This window comes from Gymnoscopelus microlampas, assembly GCF_963454915.1.
Source record: "Gymnoscopelus microlampas genome assembly, chromosome: 6".
Lineage (NCBI taxonomy): Eukaryota > Metazoa > Chordata > Actinopteri > Myctophiformes > Myctophidae > Gymnoscopelus > Gymnoscopelus microlampas.
This window is the reverse complement of record NC_139943.1, coordinates 19745185-19768475: the sequence shown is the minus strand read 5'-3', so window position 1 is coordinate 19768475 and position 23291 is coordinate 19745185. Positions and strand designations below refer to the sequence as shown.

The window sequence follows — 23291 nt, the reverse complement described above, 5'->3', positions numbered from 1 at the left end:
TAACTTAATAGTCAGCAACCTGTGTTCATATATATGTGCCAGCCAGGGTCACAATCTAAATGCAAGGTGGATTCAAGGTGAATTTGAATTTCCATGACCAAATTCTAAAAGTCATATTCAAGTAATCATTGACTTTTTACTCTATGCAAATGATATACCACGAGAATCGTGACAACAGGATCAACCTTTAAAAATCTTTAATCATTATGAGTGAAATACCCCATAAATCTGCCTTTTTTCCTTTCTTTCTTTCTTTTTTAAAAGGCAATGTGGAATTATAATCAAAATGTCATGACATTCAATGACCAAAGCAAGAATTCATTCAGATTCCATGGCTTTCCCTGTCTGAAATGTTCGGAAATACCATGACCAGTGGTGAACCTGATGCACATGGAATCTACAAGTTGTTCTTTTTGCCAAGTTCCTTATGGACATGCAGGTCTTTAGTCTACTAGCTGTTCTTTTTGCTGTGTACGCAAGCCATTGTGTAAAGGTAAGGTTTCCTTATGGACATGCAGCCTACTAGTGTAGCTGTTCTTTTTTTTGTGTCTACTTAACCTCACAGAAATGCCTTAAACCTAACCTTAAAACGACCCGAATCACCTGAAAAAGAGGTTCTTGCGTACTGATGCATATAGGGTATAAAAAGGGAAGAGTTCCTTATGAACGGGTGCAGCACATTGTCCTGCTTGGCCCTCCCCCTGCCTCTCACTTCTCCATAACCACCTCTGTGTGTCTCTCACATGATTACAGTATTTCCATAGCTTACGTTTTTGAAAGGTTATCTGTGGCCGGATTATTGTTGCAGTTTATAAGGGAGCAAAGGGTACGTGTGTGTGTGTGTGTGTGTGTGTGTGTGTGTGTGTGTGTGTGTGTGTGTGTGTGTGTGTGTGTGTGTGTGTGTGTGTGTGTGTGTGTGTGTGCACGCGTGTAGGTACGTGCGAAAGAGAGAGATAGAGACTGAGTAGGTTGTGGCTAATCATTTATTTTACAATTTAGGCATTTAGCAGACGCTCATATGCTTGACCATTACTGTCTTCCCATGAAGTTAATACCAGCACCCTCTTTACTGTAACTGAGAGGCAGACGAGAGAGGCAGACGAAGAGAGAGAGAGAGAGAAAGTGAGAAAGAGAAAAAAATAGAAAGACAACAGAAAGAACAGAGATGAGAGGAAGTGCAGTGAGTTATAATGAAGAATAATAAGGCTATAGAAAGACACCATTAGCCATACAGGGGAGTCTGTCTGTCTACCTCTCTCTCTGTGCGTGTGTGTGTGTGTGTGTGTGTGTGTGTGTGTGTGTGTGTGTGTGTGTGTGTGTGTGTGTGTGTGTGTGTGTGTGTGTGTGTGTGTGTGTGTGTGTGTGTGTGTGTGTGTGTGTGTGTGTGTGTGTGTGTGTGTGTGTGTGTTTTCAACTGCCTGGCCTGCTGATGTGGGCTTTCATGCATGAGGCCCTTTTCTCATTACCCACTCTGCAAGCCCTTCTGTCAGCAAGTACAAGCTGTGTACAGTGTGTGTGTGTGTGTGTGTGTGTGTGTGTGTGTGTGTGTGTGTGTGTGTGTGTGTGTGTGTGTGTACGTGCCTGCATTTGTGTGCGTGCACTAGCGCCATGTGCGTGCGCCTTTGCCTTCATTGGCCAACCCATGGCTTTGGCACAGGCTGAACAATGACCTGAAACATAGTTTAATTTCACACTGTGCCAGACAGATGGACAGACAGACAGACATATGGGTAAATGTAGCATCCATACAGTTCCATGACCTCATGGCAGCCATCTTAACAGGCAGGCAACCGGTGTCAAATCATACATCCATAGCCACAGTCCATGACCTGCAAATGGCGTGAGAAATCCCTCGATTTTGTAATTGTGGAAAAAATATTCATGATTCCGACGCTGCAATCACACTAGCGGCACCGATGCGACAAAACGGCCAAGCATGACCAGCCACACTACTGTACATTGCTGCTGCTGAGTCGCCGCTGAAGTGCCAGATTCTGTGAGAGAAACAAGCAACCAGGTCTAGGAAAACCAGCCCAAAAGAAACGACTATGGGCCACATGTGCACTTTAACATATACATCGGCTATTTGAAAATAGCAGTTCTACAAGCTCACAACGCGAATCTTGCGGGGAAATTATAATAAGCAGATCTGGCAACCCTGACCGTGGCTTGGCCTAGCTTTAGGCGCTCGTTAGCTTTAGGCGCTCGGGTGGCACAGTGATAAAGTAGCTGCGTAGGACAAAGGCTCTACGTCCTCCCTGTGGGGGCAACAGCAGTGACAACACACAGAAATGTGTGTGGGGAGGAAATAATTGGCATAACGACTCACTACATTTAAGAGAAAAGAGGGGTAAAGGGGAAAAAAAGGAGGGAAAAAAACACAGCCCAGGGAACTGGTTAACGCTAAGAATGAGTTTTTCTTCCATTTATGGAATGGAGCAGGAATTGTGGTGAGAGAATGGGAGTGGAAATGGCGAAACAAAAAACATATGATCGTTTGATGGTTCACCATGTCACTGGAGTGCTTGCAGCTCAAATTTTATTTGTTGCGTGTCATGCCTGTCATGCAGCAACAAGTGCCTGGCTTTACTTTGTAGTTTCATGTTGCTGGCTTCCACTGAAAATGACTTGTAGCTTGTTTCTTTGTTGGCACTAGTGTAAATACAGCATTATGCTTCATTTATTCATCCATCATATGACGGTGCCGTGCACTAAATACAGCAGATCTACAAGCTCACAACGGGTCACAGGTTGTAGAATCAGCTATTTTTGGTGTGTGACTCCCTCTCACAAGGAAGTATAAATCAGGCTTCACAGCATTGTGTGGAGAAGATCAAAGTAGGCGCACACTTATAGCTTCAGTGCCAACATCTTCATATTTATTAATGGACGAGAGAGGTTAAAAACCTCTACAGTGTTGTGTGTAACAGAAACTGATGACGTCATAGATCAGTATGGAGGAGGTACAGCGGTTGTCTGGGAATTGGGTTGTTGTCTTGAGCAAGAGATTGAACCTCCAACTTCTCTCGACTAGGCCTGTCAAAATTATTACATAATCGCCTAATCGCAATTATTTCACATTATTTCTTAAATATTTATGTTAAATTATCATACTTGGGTGTTTATGTGCCTTGTGCCAGTTATGTGGGTGGGGTCCCACTTACAATATCCTCACAGCCCACCAACAGTGAGCCCCGGGCCACCATAGGCTGAGAAAACACAGTTGTAAAGCACTTCGTGAAAAACATGATATGTAAAACGATGCGGGAGGCCGTTCACCAAGAGACCTAAAGAGCAATTGCTGGCCTTTTCTCAAAGCTGAGAAAAGGCCTAGAAAGACAGCGTTGCTGTCGGGCACAAACCTCTAATCTTCATATTTCAACTTTTTTATTTTATTTAGTAAATTAAAGCCCTACTTCGTCATAATACAGTGTCACGCGACAGTAGCAAAAATAGCAGATCTACAAGCTCACAACAGTGTCACGCAAAAGTAGCAAAAATAGCTAAATCTACAGTACAAGCTCACAACACGTCACAATGCTACGTGTTGTGAGCTCGTAGATCTGCTATTTCTTTGCTACTTTAGAATTTGAATCCTGAAAAGTAACAGTTTTGGACGACAGACAGCGACGACAGGATCTTTCCATGTAGCCGAGTTAATAATGTAAAGTACCAACAACTTGCTCAGCAGCACATGTGCACATAAAACCACTCAAGCACAGGAACATGCCTCTCTCCTCTCTCCCTAAACTCCACTCCTCCCACCTGACATATTACCCTTACACCTTCTGTGCTCCTGAACACACACACACACTTTCACACAGACGTGTGCACAAACCCACACACACGCAGCAGGCACACACACACCTCACACTACTGGCGGCTGGAAGGGATTTTTATCTCTGTTCTACATTGTTGCCAACACGCTTTGTCATGACACACACACACACACACACACACACACACACACACACACAATTCTGTGCAGTTAGCTCTTTATCGCCAAGCTAAACCCGTGCCCTCTATCTGCTGCCTGTGTCGACAGAGCTCTTAGTCTTGACAAAGTGCACAACGTTGACCAACTCCTGTCAACACTTCACTGTGGGACAGGGTTACACACACACAAACGGCCAGTGCTTGTGTGTGTATGTGTTTGTGTGTGTATGTGTGTAAGTGTGTGTGTGTGGGGGGGGGGGGGGGGGAGAATTGATAATAATGTGTTGGGTGACATGATATGAGAGAGGAAGAGAAAAGTACAGAGAGAACCTATTAATAAAGCAAGGTGAAAGTGCAGCAAAGTGTGTGTGTGTGTGTGTGTGTGTGTGTGTGTGTGTGTGTGTGTGTGTGTGTGTGTGTGTGTGTGTGTGTGTGTGTGTGTGTGTGTGTGTGTGTGTGTGTGTGTGTGTGTGTGCACTGTGCAGAGGCATCAGCTGCTCTGGGGGTGGTTGGCTCCAATCACTCCTGGTCACACCTTGAGGTCAAGCAGCAAACTGCTGATCCCATCCACACATCTGTGCTGTGGCATCGCTGCCGCTGGCAAACACACAATCTACAGAGCCAACACAGGCATGCACAGTAACAGTCTGCCAAAGCAGTGCTTCTCAAACCTTTTCATGTCAAGGACTCACCGCCCCCCTACCCCCCCTCCCCCGCCCCAATTAATATGCATTTGACTACGGACCCCCATCTGAAAATGTTTTGTGCCTGGGACCCCCATACACGATTTGTGTTGTTAAAATGTTTCAAAAATATTAAAAATGTTTAGCATACTTTCCAAGATTTTGGGGGGAAATAGCAGGTTTACAAGATAAAAATGCGTCGCACAGCTTGTAGATTGGCTATTTTCAAATAGCGTATGTATATAGGTGGTTAAACTTATTTTGATGTTAAATTTAGCTGGGGACCCCTTGGAACACCCTCAAGAACCTGTGGGTGTCCCCACCGAACCCCACTTTGAGAACCACTCATATTTCAGAATGACCAAGAAGCTAAGGGTCTGACTTCAAATGAATACACATGGTCTGATGTTTATCTCATATTGACTAGATGACCCACAGTGTACTTGACATTCATCATTTTCCAAAGCATACCGGCGTGGTTTGTTTGATCTTCAAAGAAGCTACTGGATACCATTCATTATTTCCGCCGGCTGAAGGCAGGGTGAGTGTTCCTGTCCCTGTTTGGGTGTGTGTGTGTGTGTGTGTGTGTGTGTGTGTGTGTGTGTGTGTGTGTGTGTGTGTGTGTGTGTGTGTGTGTGTGTGTGTGTGTGTGTGTGTGTGTGTGTGTGTGTGTGTGTGTGTGTGTGTGTGTGTAACCACTTGCAACAGAATCCCAAAACTGTGGTTTTCAACGATATAAAACTGGACAGTCCACACCCAGGCGCAGAGCGACGAACAAATTGCTGTTTCCACAGCAACGGTATTGTCACAGTCCCTCTGGGATATGGGATAATAAATCAGCAGAGAGCAAACAGCAGTCCCTGAACTGGACACTGATAGACACATCAAGGCGAGGAGCAGAGATGGTTTACAGCATGTTAACCTATTATATAATATTGTATACTATGGTATAAAAATATGAAACGGCTATATACGCTCTCATTTCCTTTCCCCAATTAGCTCGCTCTATTTACGCTGTGTGTAGGTGTGTGTGTTTGTGTGTGAGAGAGAGAAAAAGAGAGAGAGAGAGAGAGAGAAAGAGAGATAACGTGTTTTAGATCATAAATGCATTGCAACTTGTTGCTTGTGATTGGACATGTTGAATCACTTCGACTCAATGAGCCGGTAAGCCAGACCGCTGCATCTTTTCTCTGCAACGTTCTGTAAAGGTTTTGTCGCTTCACGAATCATTGGTGTGGAATGGTCCTCATGGACGAGGAAGACATATATATAAGCCGAATATTTCCCCAATCCATCAACAACAACTATGTTATTGAAGACAGAGAAAACAAAACAACCAGGTGCTCACCGGAGACAAACGTAAATAATGGTTAAAAGTATCAAAAAGGTGCTCCTGGATCAGACAGGAGATATGAGACAAAACGAGATAAAAAGAGAGGATCCGGGCACTCATATTCACAGAGGAGGAAACAGCCTTTTATTATAACAAGGCAAACGCCAACATGTTTCAACCTACAGAGGTTCATCAGGGTGAAATCCTCCTCTGTACACCTGAGTGCGCGGATCCTGTTTTTATCCCAACAACTGTGTTATTTCATATTTTTGTGAATGCGTTACCGCAGATCTACTGTCCCTCTGGAGTAAAATATTAATACGGAAGTGCTTCTATTGGCTACAGGTCATTGACTATAACTTTAGTTTAACGTAATAGGTTTCTTTGTTGTTACATCTTGTATACAGGCATAGAAGTGTAAAAAAATCTTGTTCCTCAGATATTGTAGATGCAATAAAAATAATAAACATAGATACGATGGACATGGACATGAATAAGGAATAATTCATAATTAAGACAGTTTGTGCATTGGTCTTAGAGCATAAGATGCTTGAGGTGTTCAAGTTGAAGGTTCTTAATCCTAAAATATAAACAATCTATGTACATGCATTGGTGGAAAGAAACTAATTACATTTACTCAAGTACTGTACTAAAGTACAATGTTGAGGTACTTTTACTTTACTTGAGTATTTCCAATTTTCAATACTTTTACAGATACTACTACTAATACTTTTTCAGAGGCAAATATTGTACTCCACTATAATTATTTGAAAACTTTAGTTACTAGTTACTTTGTAGATTTGATTTATTATTACAAAACATACATTAACCACTTAAAGGGCAAGACCACTTGTTAGAGGTTTGGGTTGTGTAGTTACCTTGCCATGATGTAGCTCCAAAGGTGGACGAGAAATCTAAAATAATTGCTCCATTGATTAGAAATTGATAATTCAAAATATGCTCCTCATTGACTTACATTGTACGGTCAAACAGCTCTCAAAGTCACTCTTTTAGCACAAAAACGAACGCAAACAAAGTTGATTCAGACAATATAGAACATCACCAAACCCAGTACTGTTTTTTTTTTAAATAAAAATGTCAACTTCCTGTTGATTTTGCCATTTTTAATAAGTAGAAAACCCGGACTGGATCCGTGGATCCGGATCCAGATCTTCAAATAGTAAAATCAACAGGAAGTTGACATTTTTATTTAAAAAAAAAACAGTACTGGGTTTGGTGATGTTCTATATTGTCTGAATCAACTTTGTTTGCGTTCGTTTTTGTGCTAAAAGAGTGACTTTGAGAGCTGTTTGACAGTACAATGTAAGTCAATGAGGAGCATATTTTGAATTATCAATTTCTAATCAATGGAGCAATTATTTTTGATTTCTTGCCCACCTTTGGAGTTACATCATGGCAAGGTAACTACACAACCCAAACCTTTACCAAAGTGGTCTTACCCTTTAAGCCATATTTAAACTTTGGCTATTTGAAAATAGCTGATCTACAAGCTCACAACGCATCGCATCACAACGCATCGCATCACAACGCGCTGTGAGCTTGCAGATCGGCTATTTTTAAAAGATTTTACTTCATAACGAGTACTTTTACTTTTGGTATATTTTGATGCCAATACTTTTACTCAAGTCAATTTTGTATTCCGTAAAAGACATTTAATTGTAACAGACTATTTCTACATTATAGTATTGATACTTTTGCATAAGTAAAAAACTGTGAGTACTTTTTCCACCACTGTTTACATGTATGCCCTTACGTAAAAGAGTTATAACATAATGCACACACACATAGTGAGCACTGTTAAAGGTATGGTATGTGATATTGTTTTGTTAAAATAAGTGTTAAATAGCTCTATATTCTGATACTAATCATTTCTATAGTAGGGTATACAGTGTCATTAACAGTAGTCTCCCAGTCTCTCTAGCAAAAAGAAAATGCATTTTACGGTCAGAATACCAATTTTACCCAATCAGGACAGAGAACTCAACACAGGACACAGGATAAACAAGTAAAATTGGAAGTGATGACACAGAGAAATGAACAGACAAATTTGGAAGTGGAACACAAAGAAATGAAGCTGACAAATGGGTACCATGTCCTGATTGGATCAAATTGGCGACCCGCCTGAAAATGTATTTTCAGCACACGCGTGCACGGCACGCAGCCCGCAACAACACAGATAGACAGAGAGACAACAGCACCACACGGGACAGACACGGCCTCAGCTGAAGGTCTCTCAAAGACCTTCAGACGACAGACTCAAGAAATAATGAAAAGGCTGCTTGTAGAATGGAGATTAAGGAGTCACGACACAAATCTAAGTACAACAGCCACTGCAGCTGGAATATCACAGCCCACATCCTGTCGCAGTGCACAAGCAGATACATTGCCAATGCAATTCTGTTTCTCTCCGTTGCAGTTGCACTGCATCCAATTATCATATATTTTGATGATCATACATTTTCACATCAATTTCACTTGCTTTTGTCACAAGGTGCTGTATCATGGATGAACATAAATCTTGCTCTAAAAACAGCATCCCGATAGGGACAAATGCTCACAAGGCAGCACCGTTTGGCTTTTGGTCTGGACCTCTGGTCACCCTATCTACGGTATGAGATGGGAAAAGAGATGAAGGATACTCCACCCTAGTCATCAGAGTCAATATGAGATAAACATCAGACCACGTGGACTGTAGTCCTTTGAAGACAGACTCTTAGCTGCTTGGTCATTCTAATATGCATTGGATGACCGTTACAGTGTGTCCGCTATGTAGATTGCGTGTCAGCTAGTGGCAGTAATGCCACAGAGCAGAGCGAAGAGACCCATGCAATGAATGATCAGATTTGTAGTCTCTAGACAGGTAGGCAGTGGTTCTCAAAACTCCACTCTTGGAGAAGTAAATTACTACAAAGGCTCAATATGAAACCTGCATTAGTTTACATCCCCAGGACCCGAGCTGAAAAGCACTATTCCGCTGTGAAGGCAGACATAGTGAGGAAGGAGTTCCAGAGTCCCTTGGGCTTGTCTTTTACTGTCAACGGAGAAGTCCCATCCTGCTGTAGGCTCTGTCACCTAAAAAGCAAACACTGACTGAAGGTCATCCGTGGATTGGGGCACAAGAGTGCAGTCATCTGCATATTGTAGCAAGAAGACTCACTGTCTGGACCGTTTGGCAGACAGTTCAGGAGGCTCCTTGCCTTGGAGCCATACTGAAGATACAATGGTTTCCATTCACACTGAAGTGCGCTGCAACGCGCTACTGTTGAGGGTGTTTTATACTTAGCTGGGGGCTGGTGTCACGCATCGGATACAGCAACAAGTTCACAACCTGTTGCGCTGGCTGCAACGTGTTGTGAGCTTGTAGATCAGTAATTTTGGCACGTGACATGGCGCAAAACCAATTAGAACTCAGGCTTTACCCTCACATTCCTTGTACAAAAGTGGTGATAAACAGGAAAACTTTAAAGTTTAAGAAAGAATGACCTTTTTTATGCCAGTGTGTTTCCTCAATGGCACTGAGTCAAGTTGGCCAACAATGGTCACTCAAACCATAGTCCCAGTGATCCCACTGTAAAACTGGTAGCTGATGGGTGTGGGTATAAGCTGAGAGTGATAAGGAGATGGATCAGGTGGTATAACTGGAAGTAGTCAGTATACCTCGGGGTGAATACATGAATGGTTCATAAATGCAGTTCTATCTTGCATTTGGTAAGACCTCTTTTAACATGGTCTGCCTCTCTCTCTTTCTTTGTCCATCGCTCTCACACATCATTCTCATCTCTCCCTATCACACCCTCCTGTTCTCTCTCTGTCATACACTAATATGCACACACACACACACACACACACACACACACACACACACACACACACACACACACACACACACACACACACACACACACACACACACACACACACACACACACACACACACACACACACACACACACACTATGAGCTGACATGACAGCTCTGCAAATTGTAGGAGAAACTATTCTGTATTCATTCCCGTTCTCTCACACACACACACTCTCGCTCTTGGAACACAATTTTGGTGCCAAACAATATTAGTCAAAAATCTGCTTACTGGATGAAAAGGTATTTGTTGCCTGGCAACATTAGCCTTCTGTATGCAAATGGCAGAAGAGGGCTAGGAGAGAAAATCAGAATCCCCTGTGAGTAGATACAGTACCTGTCTGAACTAATGTAGGTGTTTAGACCATCGCTAAGCCAAAGCTAAAATTGTATTCGGCATTTTAGCTGTTTTTCTGGCCTGCCGTGATGAATGTGTTATATAAACTATTAAATATTCAGCACAGAACTGAGTTGTTCTTTGTAAATAATGTTTGTGGTTGCACCAAGGGGCCATTTTCTACTCCAAAATGTATTGAACAAAGTTACTTCCTAGGAGGAACAGAATAGCCTCAAACCAGAGCCACGTCATCAAGTGATAAAGAATAATGGCTTCATGACTTGATGAGGTTGAAGAGTACAAGGAAACCGTTGTTGATGATGATGGTTTAATTCATGTTTTAACACGGATGTGTATGTGTGCATGTGGGTTTGTGCACATGTATGCATTGGGAGTGCTTGTGCGTGTGCACGCGCGCGTGTGAGTGTGTGTGCGTGTGTGCACGTGTGCGTAACCGTGTGTGTGTTTTGTTTCTTAACATTTTTCTCTCTCTTTCTGTTGTTCTGTTGAGAAGCTTGAAGTCGTTCTATTTGAGATAAAAAATAGAATATAATGGAAGAGAAAAACAAATATGCAATTCAGTTAATAACACTGACAAGTATGTGTATACAGTGTGTCTGTATATAACACCATCCTGACAGTGTGAACCACCCACAAATATGACACCATCCTGATCCTGGCAGTGAACCCCACACACACACACACAGATGTACATGCATGATAAGATAGTCATCAACAGTTAAAACGGTCTCACATTCCCAGCCTCCTGGCAGTCTCTCCCTCACTCCACACACACACACACACACACACACACACACACACACACACACACACACACACACACACACACACACACACACACACACACACACACACACACACACACACACACACACACACACACACACACACACACACACACACACACACACACACACACACACACACACACACACAGCTTTAAAACCAGCCATCTGACTCCAGATCAGCAACAGTCATTAGAACAACACTGCATTGTCTCACAGTACACACTGAACTGACCTGAAAGCTGCCAACTTCAGTGTAATACACAAGCTTACATAACACTATGCAAACAAACAGCCATACACCACTATAGTCATACATGCATGCACACATAATGCATAATGCATGGATAAATGCATGCTATGATTTAACTGTGTCCAACTGTCCATCTACGAACACTCCAAAACTCACACAACCACACATAAATATACACAAGAGACCTTTGTCTTTCCACGAGAAGCCCTGAATGGTACATGGAACCACACACACACAAACTCTATCTCTCTCTGTCTCCACAAACACACACACACACACACACACAAATTCATATTGACCTGACCGGACAGTGCGGACACATTATGAGAGAGAGGGTGAAATAGCTGAACGAGGTGCTGCCATAGCTGAATGGTAAGAGAGCCCGCCTGGGACGCAAAAGGTCCCAAGTTCGATTCCAGGCCTCAGCAGCAATGTGTCAAAAGTGTACCTGAGCAAGACACTTGACCTCTAACTGCTCCCAGAGCGCTACAACCAACGGCTGTTCCTGCAGGATGGGTAAAATCTAGAGGACAAGTTTTCACATACAGTATGAGCAAATACACAGAGACAAAATAAACACCAAGGAGTGGGGACCAAATGATTTATTATATGGAGAAAGTTTTTTTGGGGGGGGAGGGGCTGGTATAGGAGATAGGGAAAGGGACAATTGTACTTGTAACTACATGCTGCTGATGTACTTAAAAGGACCGCTTCACCCATTTTTAACCTCATGTTCATATAATTGGTCCTCATTTGGCAGCATGAGGCACCATTTCCGTCAGCTCAATCTGTGGACAGATCAGAAACCTGCCTACCAATGACATCATCGTTGGGGATTCCAAGCTAATAGAAACTATAGTCTTTCTCTTCCTGGAATGTTAGTATGCTGAAATAAATGACTAAACCCTGGATTCTGAACTGTCCACAGTAGACAGAAATGGTACCATTTTATACTGAGCATTAGTGGTTATTACATGAACATAGGGTTTAATTGGGATGCATAGTTCATATATAACCGATTAGATAATTAAGCCTGAGCAGGTTTGGTTTAGTTTAGACACAGTATATTGATCTCGACTTCATGATCAAAGCTACATTCAGGCCCCTAGATGAAACCAGCTTTAGGACTGCTGTTTTAACTCAGTAGGCCTACAGTACTACTCTTCAAGTAGAGCAAATAGAATAAACGGCGGATAATTTCTATATTAACATAGCAAGTTTACCTTTCATGCCAGCTGTCATTGTGTATAAGAAAGGCATCACATCATGACGTGACAAATGGATATGTCAGTCCGGCATTCAGGAAAGGAAAAAAAACTCATGAATGAAAGCACACCAATGGCAAGAAAAGTGTTTCCCAAAAATCCCCATTATGTACAACGGGCCTCATTCACGGAATGTGCTTACGGTCAAGAATCAAGAAGGTTTATTTGTCACTACTCAAGACAGGTACACGAAGCAAAATGCAATTTAGTTTGACCTTAAAACGGTCACACGAGCATTTCCATTAGCACAGTCTGATTCATCATTCTACTTCGTAGCACACACAGCAGGGCTGTCACGATTATCAATTATTTGACGATTAATTGTCGCTGGAATAATTGCGATTAACTATTTAATTGTGTTGAACACAATCGGAACATTATGAATAAAAATTACATTTCTGTTTGGCTTTCTATAGGCTTCGTAAACGAAAGGTGCACAGGGCCGATATGACAAATGACATACATAATATAATAACGATACAAAAAAAGCTACAGGCTCAAAAGGCGTCACATATTTTTGAAAATGTTTGAAAATATAGGAAAATATTTCAACGTGGTAATAATTATGACGATTATGCAAAAATAACTGTGATTATCTCAAATAATATGTGATTAGACGATGATGTAATAATTGTGACAGGCCTAAGCACATGCACAACTCACATCTGCTCTGAGACATGTGTATGGTCTGGAATCATGCGTGAAGGCACTTAGTTAGAATACCTCATTATTTATGCAAAACCAATTACAGTAGTGCCAAACCTCAAACAAATTGTTTTTGTACCCAACATTTTATTTGTCTGTTCAATGACCTATTGCTTGTTTTTTTAATTATGCATAACTGGGCTTATAGACATGCGGAAAATTTAAACCGATTTGTATTTATTTTCACGTCCAAGCATTCACAGCTGAACATAATTATTATGTCCCTCAGTGCGTTTGCCGTTTCTGCCAGTGGGGCCACAATTTAGCGAAGTACTTTGTACTTCTGTACTTTTGTTGCAGGACAGCAGCAGACGGCAGGCGCACCTCCACGTCCGTGGTGGCACTGGCGGGAGTAACATTATTCATCTCTAACAGCAATTATGAAAGTTGTTGATCATATGGATGCCAAACAAATAGGTTACAGTTCATAGTCTCTAATGAATAATGCAGCCTGGATTGAAATCTGTGTCCATCATCCCCGCTGTAGGACAGCGGAAAGGATATGTTCATCCAAAGGATGCATTTCCCCATCAATGATCAATAAAGCACTTTTGGTAGAGCTTATAATGCATTATGAGTATGACCAGCACTTATAATACGTTACAAACATTGTTAAATTGTTATAAGTTGGCAATGGCATACATGATTATAAACATTTATAACGAGTGTTATAATGCCTTGGTTATAAGAGCATATTTTGCATTATAAATGCAATTATAATGCATTATAGACCCGACCTTTAAGTAAAGCGTTACCAAACGTTTTACAATTATTTTCTTCTTCTCATTTATATATGAGAGCAATACTTTATTCACTCACTCTCACAGAAGCTCAACTGTAATAATCCATTGCACAAAATCCACCAGATCTACAAGCTGGCCAGGTCCCGCGATGCGAGGCGTTTCAGCTTGTAGATCTGTCCTTTTTGATGAGCGATACTGTTGTACACTGCACAGTACTACGGAGTTAAGCTCTTCTTCTTGTTGCACACGAGCCTTCGGTGCATGCCTTTTATGGTGTCAAATGGGCACTGATCTATACAAATGATTAACACAGGTACTCGCATCCAAAGTACAAACGAGGGGCACACAAATCAAGGCTGTACACATCTTTTCATGAATCCGACCTTGACTTAGTAGCAGGCCTACACTAAAACATAGTCGAAATGTTGTCGAAAAGCTTTGTGAATGAGGCTCAATGTCTCTAAAAATGCTGCATGCGTGCATGTGTAATGATCTTTAAATGGCATCAATTAATCTTTCAAGCTCAAGCTAACATTTAAATGTCCACAACCAAGTGGGAATGGCACAGACTGGACATAAATAGATAGATAGAAAGTGTGTGAGAGAGATAGAGAGAGATGAGGGGGGGGGATTGCCCGGTGAACTTGTAACAGTAAATACAGTAAAACCTTGTAACAGTCACCCTGCCACAAAAGAGATATAATAAGCCTAATATTTCCATTTGTCCTTTTTCCCCCACAGCGATGCAAATATGATGCAAAATGACATATGAAAGCAAACACTGCTTTCGAAGGCAGAATTGGGACTGCATGAGCAAGCAAGCATTTGCATGTATGGACAAAAGAACACACACACACACTCTGTCACTGCCAATGCATGCATGTGCATTGTCCACAATTCACACGCACACACAAGCATTTGTGCACACAAAGCAATCTAGAAATACTGTATGTGAACTGCACCGCTGAAATCTCTTTTTTTTTTTGGAAGACCTTATTAATCCCACAGGAGAAATTCCGTTTCAGCTTCACCTAGCTAATGGCTGCTCAGATGGTCATGATGAGTACTCAGGGGGACCAGTTAGAGGTGAACCACTTAAAGCCCAACATCCTCATTGTGGGGATGCTGGGCTTTTGCAGAAAATAGCAGATCGACAAGCTCCCAACGTGCGACTCGTTGTGAGCTTGTCGGTCAGCTGTTTTTCAGCAAAAGCCTTCCCCACAATAACAGAAAACTGAAAATACACTTGTATAGAGCCCTGAGGGACTCCAGTCAACCATATGAGGTTTAAGGGGTTAAGTGTCTTGCTCAGGGACATTTTGGCAGTGGCACATATTTACTGGGCTGGCCGGGAGGCAAAGCGGTGACCTTCGGATTACCAGACGGCCTCTCTACTCTACCTACTCAGCTACGGAGGCACAGCCACTAGCATGTCTCTGAAAATCACTGCGGAAAATACAAGATCTGATTCTCTTGGTTCACTGCGTCTGGTTTTAGGGAGTTTGTTACATTTCATTATAGCAAAATACGAGTGAAGATATTCTGATATTTCATTTTGTCCACATCGCCCTACAGTAGCTGGAAATGACATAATTGGTTATAACGGAGAACATATCTCCGGGACAGAGACATTTAGAAGCGCGAGAGATTTTGGTGCAGGCAGTTTTTCCACCCCCCCCCCCCCCCCCAGGTGTGGGTTTTGTGTTATTATAGTATAGTATTATTAGCCTGACACTCAGCCTGAATTTTCATTTTGCTTCACTGCATTATTCAGTCTGAAAGCCCTCTCAGTGCAGCCGTTTCCTGAGATGGGGGCATGGCCACAGTGGGACTATTTGGCGATTGGTTCATACTGGATCATCCCCATGCCCGGTGGGCCGGTTAGACTTTCAACCGAGAAAACCTCGCCTTCGACAGCGTCACCAGACCCCTGAATCGCCAGAAAATTGTTTTTTTTTATGGCCATGGCTAGCGATTCAGGGGCTGGAGCCAGGATATAGTATTATAGTATATTCACATTAAACCTGGCGTCCCTATTTCGGGCACATTTTCCAAAAACAATATCTCAAAAATAGTGAAAACAGCAGATCCAGAATCTAACAATGTGTCACATCGCTATACGTTGTGAGATCGTAGATCAGCTAATTTTGCCATTTGTTGTAAGATGATATATATTATAGGGCTTAATAAACGTAAAAACTGTCATTTCACCAACGCCAAGTGAAATCGAGGTAAACGTCTTGGATCATGGATGACGTCTTTTCAATTCCTTCTTATCCTCACTCTTGGCAGTCCTCTTTCATCTCTTACATTACTGTCTCTTTTCACAGCCATCCTTTCTCCTTTCACATCATCCAATCTTTCCTACCTTCCACTACTTTCTAAATCCCACATCTCTTCCTCTCTCTCTGGTTCTGCCACTTTCTCTTTCTTCTCCCTCTATTTCTCCCTCTGTCTCATGATCTAGCTCTCCTCTCCCTTTCTCTCTGGCCAAACACTCTTCTAACCCCCCCCCCCCCACACACACACACACACACACACACACACACACACACACACACACACTAACACACACCCTACCCTCTCTCACTCCCCCTACGTTCTCTTCTTCTGAAGCACAAACCCAATTATCCCCTATTCTAGAGAACGGAGAGACACACACACACTCATACACAAACACACACAGTCACACACACACACTGGCAGGCACACACACACACACACACACACACACACACACACACACTGGCACACACGTGGTTCCACAAGACTGTGGGAAGCAGTGCAGCCGTGAGGGATGGAAAGCATTTGTTCTCTCTTCGGCCGGTCGCCTCCGATCACATCAGAAAGAGGTGGAGGCTAACGTGATTACACATACGGTCTAACACACACACACACACACACACACACACACACAGCGAAATAGAAATAACAAAGACAAAATGAAAAAAGAAAGAGACAGCAAAGAGGAAGTGAAAGAAGAGAGATCTGGTTTGTACAGTAAGTCAATATTACCTAGCGTAACACCAGCACTCACAGATAGCAAGATACTGCATTACATCTACCTGTCTGTCTATTAATGTAATCTATCTACTCTGTCTGCCTATAGTGTCACTACCTACCTATAGTATCTATCTATTGTACTGTATCTACCTACCTATCTATCATGCTACACATAACACGCATGCACACACACACACACACACACACACACACACACACACACACACACACACACACACACACACACACACACACACACACACACACACACACACACACACACACACACACACACACACACACACACACAACTTAAGAGCAAGCTCTGGAAGCATCACTTTGCCAGCTGGGCAGCAGGAGAATCTTCACACTGCTTAAACACACACAGTCTCCACAAACAGATGGTGTGTCACACACACACACTGCTGTGTGCAAGTGCACATGCACACAGTTCTGTGACAGAGGGATGAGACAGAGATATGTTGTTCACACACTGCCAAGTCCCTTGGGTTACCGGGCCAAATTTCCTTTTCTCTCTCTCTCTCCCTCTCTCTCACACAGGAGTGTGCACAATAAAATAGTCATTATTATGCCGTTGGAACTTGGAACTGCTTTGCATTGTCAGCCCTGGCTGACAGTGGCTGTGTGTTTCTCTTACACACAGAAACACAGACACAGAAGGTGCACCTTCCTTCTGTAAGTGAGCATGCGTGTATGCATGCGTGATGATGTGTAACATCTTCAGTGATAATTTAACTCTAAAAGTGGACAAAATGAAACCCAATATTCTCACGGTACATTTGGTGACAAACATTTGAGGCATGTGTGACGTACATGGTGCGATTCAAATCGATGCAGTAAAAACGTCATGAGATACACATGGGCCTGTTGCCTGCTGCTACAGCTGCCCAATAGGCTCTATGCACAGCAGCCATATTGGACAGAAATTGGGCCTCTTCCTTGCTTCCTTCACAGGTGTTACCTATGATACTAATGAAGGCTCTGTTCCATTTAGTGTAGCACAGTGGTTCTCAAACATTTTCATTTCAAGGACCTCCATACCCTCCCGGGTCCATTTGGTTCCATTTGTACACTCTCAGAGTTATACCCTCTCAAGGAACCATGAGGGTCCCTGGACCACACTTTGAGACCCACTAGTGTTTCCAGTGAGCCAACATGCACAATATCAGCACCCTGACTGTTTGACCAGAATGGAACAGAGCCTTCATTAGTATCATTGTTAACACCTGTGAAGGAAGTAAGAAGAGGCCCAATTTTTCTCCCAAATGGCTGCTGTGCATAGATCCAATAGCATGATGTGAACACACTCACATTCCTTATTATATCAAACCTGCATATCTACAATATGCATTATGCAAGATAGATAGATATTAGAACCTAAGAGAGACCTTCCAGCTCACACAATTAGATTCATTCTGGCTAATGGCAAATGAACAGCGTTTATTTTACATCTGGGACATATTGGATATAAAATTCATGAGGGGGCACAAATAGGCACTACTAGTAAAAGCAAGCTAAGCAAGCTGTTCCCTGTAGGCTTTTAGTGCATGGTGCAATGGTGCATGGTCAAAGAATGTATTAGGCCTACAGAAATGATGATGAAGAAGAAGAACTTATCATCATCCCACTAATAACTAGAAAAGATCTAGAAAAGATCTCCACCAGGCTGGCAGTGTTAATTTCGTCAACTAAAACTATGACGAAAAATGTCAGACGAAAACTAAATGAAAACTAAACTAAGCTATGATGACTAAAACTATGACTAAATATACTGACAATTTCGTCGACAGACAGAAACTAGACTAAAATGTTACGGAGGGACTAGTGGAGAAGATCCAGTAGAACTAAGACAAGTCATTTTGTGTTTGGTTGCGCGTGGGTGTCGCGGCCCCAAAAATAGCCGATCTACAAGCTCACAATGCGTCACAGTTGAGAACTTGTAGATCTGCTACTTTCGGCATGCAGCCAACTTTCAGATGACTAAAATAACATTTCAGATGACTAAATTATGACAAAAAAATACATTGAATTTTATTCCAAAGACTATGATTAAAACTAAATTTAAATTTGCTGTCAAAATTAACACTGCAGGCTAGGTTGCCTACCAAGGGCTATGTTGTCTTGAACGAGATGCTACCGTCCACAGTAGAATCAGACTGCTGACAATACAACCTGTTGTACGGGTGTGCTGGATAGCTGGGATGGAGGAAATGCCTAGTTGTTCATTGTTCTGACGATAGTTTTAATAGTTTCCTGTTCAGTGTGATATGCAATTATTTAGACCCACAGGGGTCCTTGGGAAGGGGGGGGTTCCTCTCCTCTGCATCATCAGTGCCCATAGCCCCATACCCTAGGTGGGGTTGGCGAAAGGGCCTTTCTGTGTGGAGTTTGTACATCCTCCCCGTGTCCCCTAGGTATACCCTCACAAAAAAACATGGTCAGCCAGGGCGCCTGATGGAGGGGAAAGGAACTGGTTGGAATAACGTGTTCCTTCCATGCGCTACGTCCAACCGGGGAAACTCCCCCCTGTCAGGTGATAAGAAGCAGCCTGCTAGCTCCTCATGCATTGAAGGAGGCATAAGCTCAGTTCTGGCCTCTCCCTAGGCTGGCAGAGGGAGAGTAGCACCCTGAATTACATTCTGCAATTGGCACTGGGTGAAAAAATGGGTTACAAAATCCTGGGATAAAAATCGTTTTGGCGTCAAGCCTTCCTCAGCGTGTTAAGAAGGTGGTATGACAGGAAAGCCTGGTAGGCATGTTACCCATTCAAATAAACACAGGCCTATACACATTAGGTCTGTCTTTACAGTATTAGTAAATAAATAGAGTCTGTTTAGTCTACTTGCAGTAGGACCCTGACAGTAATGTCACTGGAAAGTGGAGGGAGGCGGTTGTTTGACCCTTGTCTCAAGGGAGACCTTCTGTCTTGGACTTTGAAACCCCCTGATCTAGACGGGGCAAGTGGCAGGAAACAGCTCCTCCAAATAATAAACAAGGGGAAATAAAAGCTTAGTTGCCCTCGTATTTCACAGTAGTAGCACTTTCTGCAGTCAACATAGGCTGCACACATCAACTACATTTATGTAATCAACTAATGTAACCGCTATCTCTCACGCCCCCCCCCCCCCCCCCCACCCCCACCCCCTCGTCTCTCACTCTCTCTATGTCACTCGCTTTCTATGTTCAACACAAACTCCCTTCCTCTCATTTTAATTTACCTCCCCATTTAGTTTCTATCCACCTCCCCCCCTTCTCTCTGGGCAAGATAAGACATAGACACACACAAAAGTATGCACGCACACACACACACACACACACACACACACACACACACACACACACACACACACTGTATTGTTGGTGTCTTGTACACGCCCCAGATGCTCAGGGGGCTGTGAAAAGAAAATGCGCTAAGGGCTTTCCACTCCACTCCACTCCTCTCTCCTCAGCTTATGCCGCCTGCGACTCCAACAGCTGTCGGAAGGAGCCGAGGCGTGACGGAAAGGAGCGAAAGGATCATATTGGTATGGTGCTGTATGTCTATCACCTCCAGCTCTGCCACGGGCAGCGTCAGGTCCTTTCACGTCACCCATCCGCCAGCAGCATTAACATTCAGCATATGAATCCCGTTTTAAACTTCATTGTACGACAGCGTAGCTCACTGGCGGGCTCGACCTACTGCTTGTAGATTGGCTGCTTTTGGCAGGCAACACCTCCGAAATGTAAATGAAGCATGTGAAAACCCAGTTTGCATCATTCACACGTGATAAGCTTGAGTTTGGTGAATAAAGAATAAGCAGTCGTGCAGACGGAGATGGCACTCCTCCTGAAAGGCGTAGGCTAGAGTATTGGTTCTCAAAGTGGGGTCCGGGGACCCCCAGGGGTACTTGAGGGGGTTCCAGGGGGTCCCCAGCTAAATGATGGACAGGAACCAAATGGACCCTTATGGGTCTGTAACTCTGAGAGTGTACAAATGGAACCAAATGGACCCTAACGGGTCCATTTGCTTCCATTTGTACACTCTCAGAGTTAAATTAACATTGATTTTATAATATGAATTGGGGTCCCAGAGACATACATGCCAGTAAATGGGGGTCCGTAGCCTAATGCATGTCAAACTGGGGGTCCTTGAAATTAAAATGGTTGAAATCACTGCTAGAGAGCCGTAAAAATCTTCTCTTATGGGGGTCCCTGGCTTATCTTTTCAAATGGGGGTCCGGGGTCTAATAAGTGTCTATTTGGGGGTCCTTGGCATGAAAAAGTTTGAGAACCACTGGGCTAGAGCAGTGGTTCTCAACCTTTTCTGGACCCACTTGAAAATATCAAAAGCATTCGAATAAGCAAGCGAATAAGTCTGGATTCCAGGCGACAAATCGTAGTATTTTGCCAATTATTTGGGAGCCCACTTGCAACATCCTCACAGGCCACATGTTGAGAATCACTGGGCTAGAGCAGTGGTTCTCAACTAGTGGCCCTCCTTGTGGGGGTTCCAAGTGGTCCTCAGCTAAATGATGGAGAGAGTTCATAACCAAATGGACCCTTATAGATCTTTAACTCTTGAGAGCGTAAAATGAAACCGAATGGACCCGTAAGGGTCCATTCGGTTTCATTTTACGCTCTCTAGAGTTCAATTATTGTTAAAAATTAATTACTTAATTCACAAGAAGTCTCCACAATTGGAGAATGTAGAAGAAATATTCAAAGTCTTGGGTCTGAGAGGCTAAATCTCATCAAACGGTGGTCCGTGGCTCAAATGTCGAATAAATAATGGACCTTGACATGAAAAAGGTTGAAAATCGCTGGGCTATTACCAACATTAGTTCCAACCTGCTCCTGTAAGTATGACAGGTCACGAAAGGCTCAGACACACACCAATGAAATGGGCTTGGCACATTGGCACTGGGCACAGAATAATCAACGGGATATATTGCCAGTTATGTACCAGCCAAACGGATCAATCATAACAGTAATGACTACACAAGATGATTTAATGCAATCGATACCTAGTTTCCTAGTTTCTACTTGCTTCAAAATATTACAGCTCTGTTCCAAAGCCACCGAGAGCTCAGCCATACAGTATGCCATGCAGAAATGACCACTAAACAGTTAAGGAAAATAGGCTAATCTTGTCCGATTGAATGATGTTTCATATGTCGGCAACAACCACAACCAAAGCCTATTATCGGCTAAAACGCACTTAGCTGTCCGTAAAAATGACAGAGCTCAGAGCTCTGGGAGAAAACCACATGTCGTGGGATTAAAGCAATCATTCAGAGGTGGACTAATAGGATTGAATGAGAACGATGGGTTTGGCAGTAGAGAATTTATTTGAGGGGAAGAAGCCGATTCTGGCAGAATGGGAGTGAAATGACAGGTTATTATGTATCACTGACACAACAGACATCGGCGGGGGTGGAGTAGGAGGAGATACACTGCTGTTGGCACACAACGTGACATGTCATCCACCTCTGTAGGGCCAGCGGTTTTCAACCTGTGGCCCGGGGCCCCACTGGTGGGCCATGAGGATATTGCAAGTGGGCCCCCCAAATGATTTGAAAAACACTAAGATTTGATGATGATAACATAAAATGTATAATCAAATGAATGAATGTAAAAAAACTAATCATGGTATTTTTTCTTTAAAACCTTGAAACATGAGTTCATTGTGATACTGATAAATAGGAACTGCAAGTTTACTACGTTAGTTCCATTGATCCAACACCAATCGATCGATTGATCGTTGAAATAACAATCCCATGTGATAACGGCCCACCCGTTATCACATGGGTGGGCCTATTATTTTCATAACAGTTCATAACAGTTCAAAGAGTTCATAACTGTACAAGTGGAACATATCTAGCAGTGCATGGAAGCCAGGAGATACAGCCGCTTCCTCATTTCAAAATAGTAACTGTATCTTGGCTGATTTTTGAGAAGCAATTTGCTGACAGCCAGTCTATTGCAAATTTCTGGTCATAATAGGAACAACATCACCTCTTCCTGGTCCAAATGGTATGGTAAGAACCCAATGGAAATGTGCCATACTTAAGGGGAGCCACAAGAGACACAGCCAGGTCTACACAGTAACATGGAATGGTTCATTTAAAATGCACACTCTCAGTAAAATTGACACCCAGAATCGTACTGTGCAAACAAAACAAAAATCTATAGCGTGTGTGTGTGTGTGTGTGTGTGTGTGTGTGTGTGTGTGTGTGTGTGTGTGTGTGTGTGTTAGAGAGAGAGCGAGAGAGAGAATGCAAGCCTGTCTGGTTCAAGATGCACATACAGTATTGTGCAAATTACATGCACATCATGTACAGTTATTAG

The 23291-nt window shown here is 42.9% G+C and overlaps 1 protein-coding gene across 2 annotated transcripts in view; it reads right to left on the bottom strand.

Annotated features, from left to right (window-relative positions):
• The window catches only part of gnao1a (guanine nucleotide binding protein (G protein), alpha activating activity polypeptide O, a), a 158597-nt gene that overhangs the window by 133532 nt on the left and 1774 nt on the right, over positions 1-23291 (bottom strand). The window lies entirely within an intron of this gene.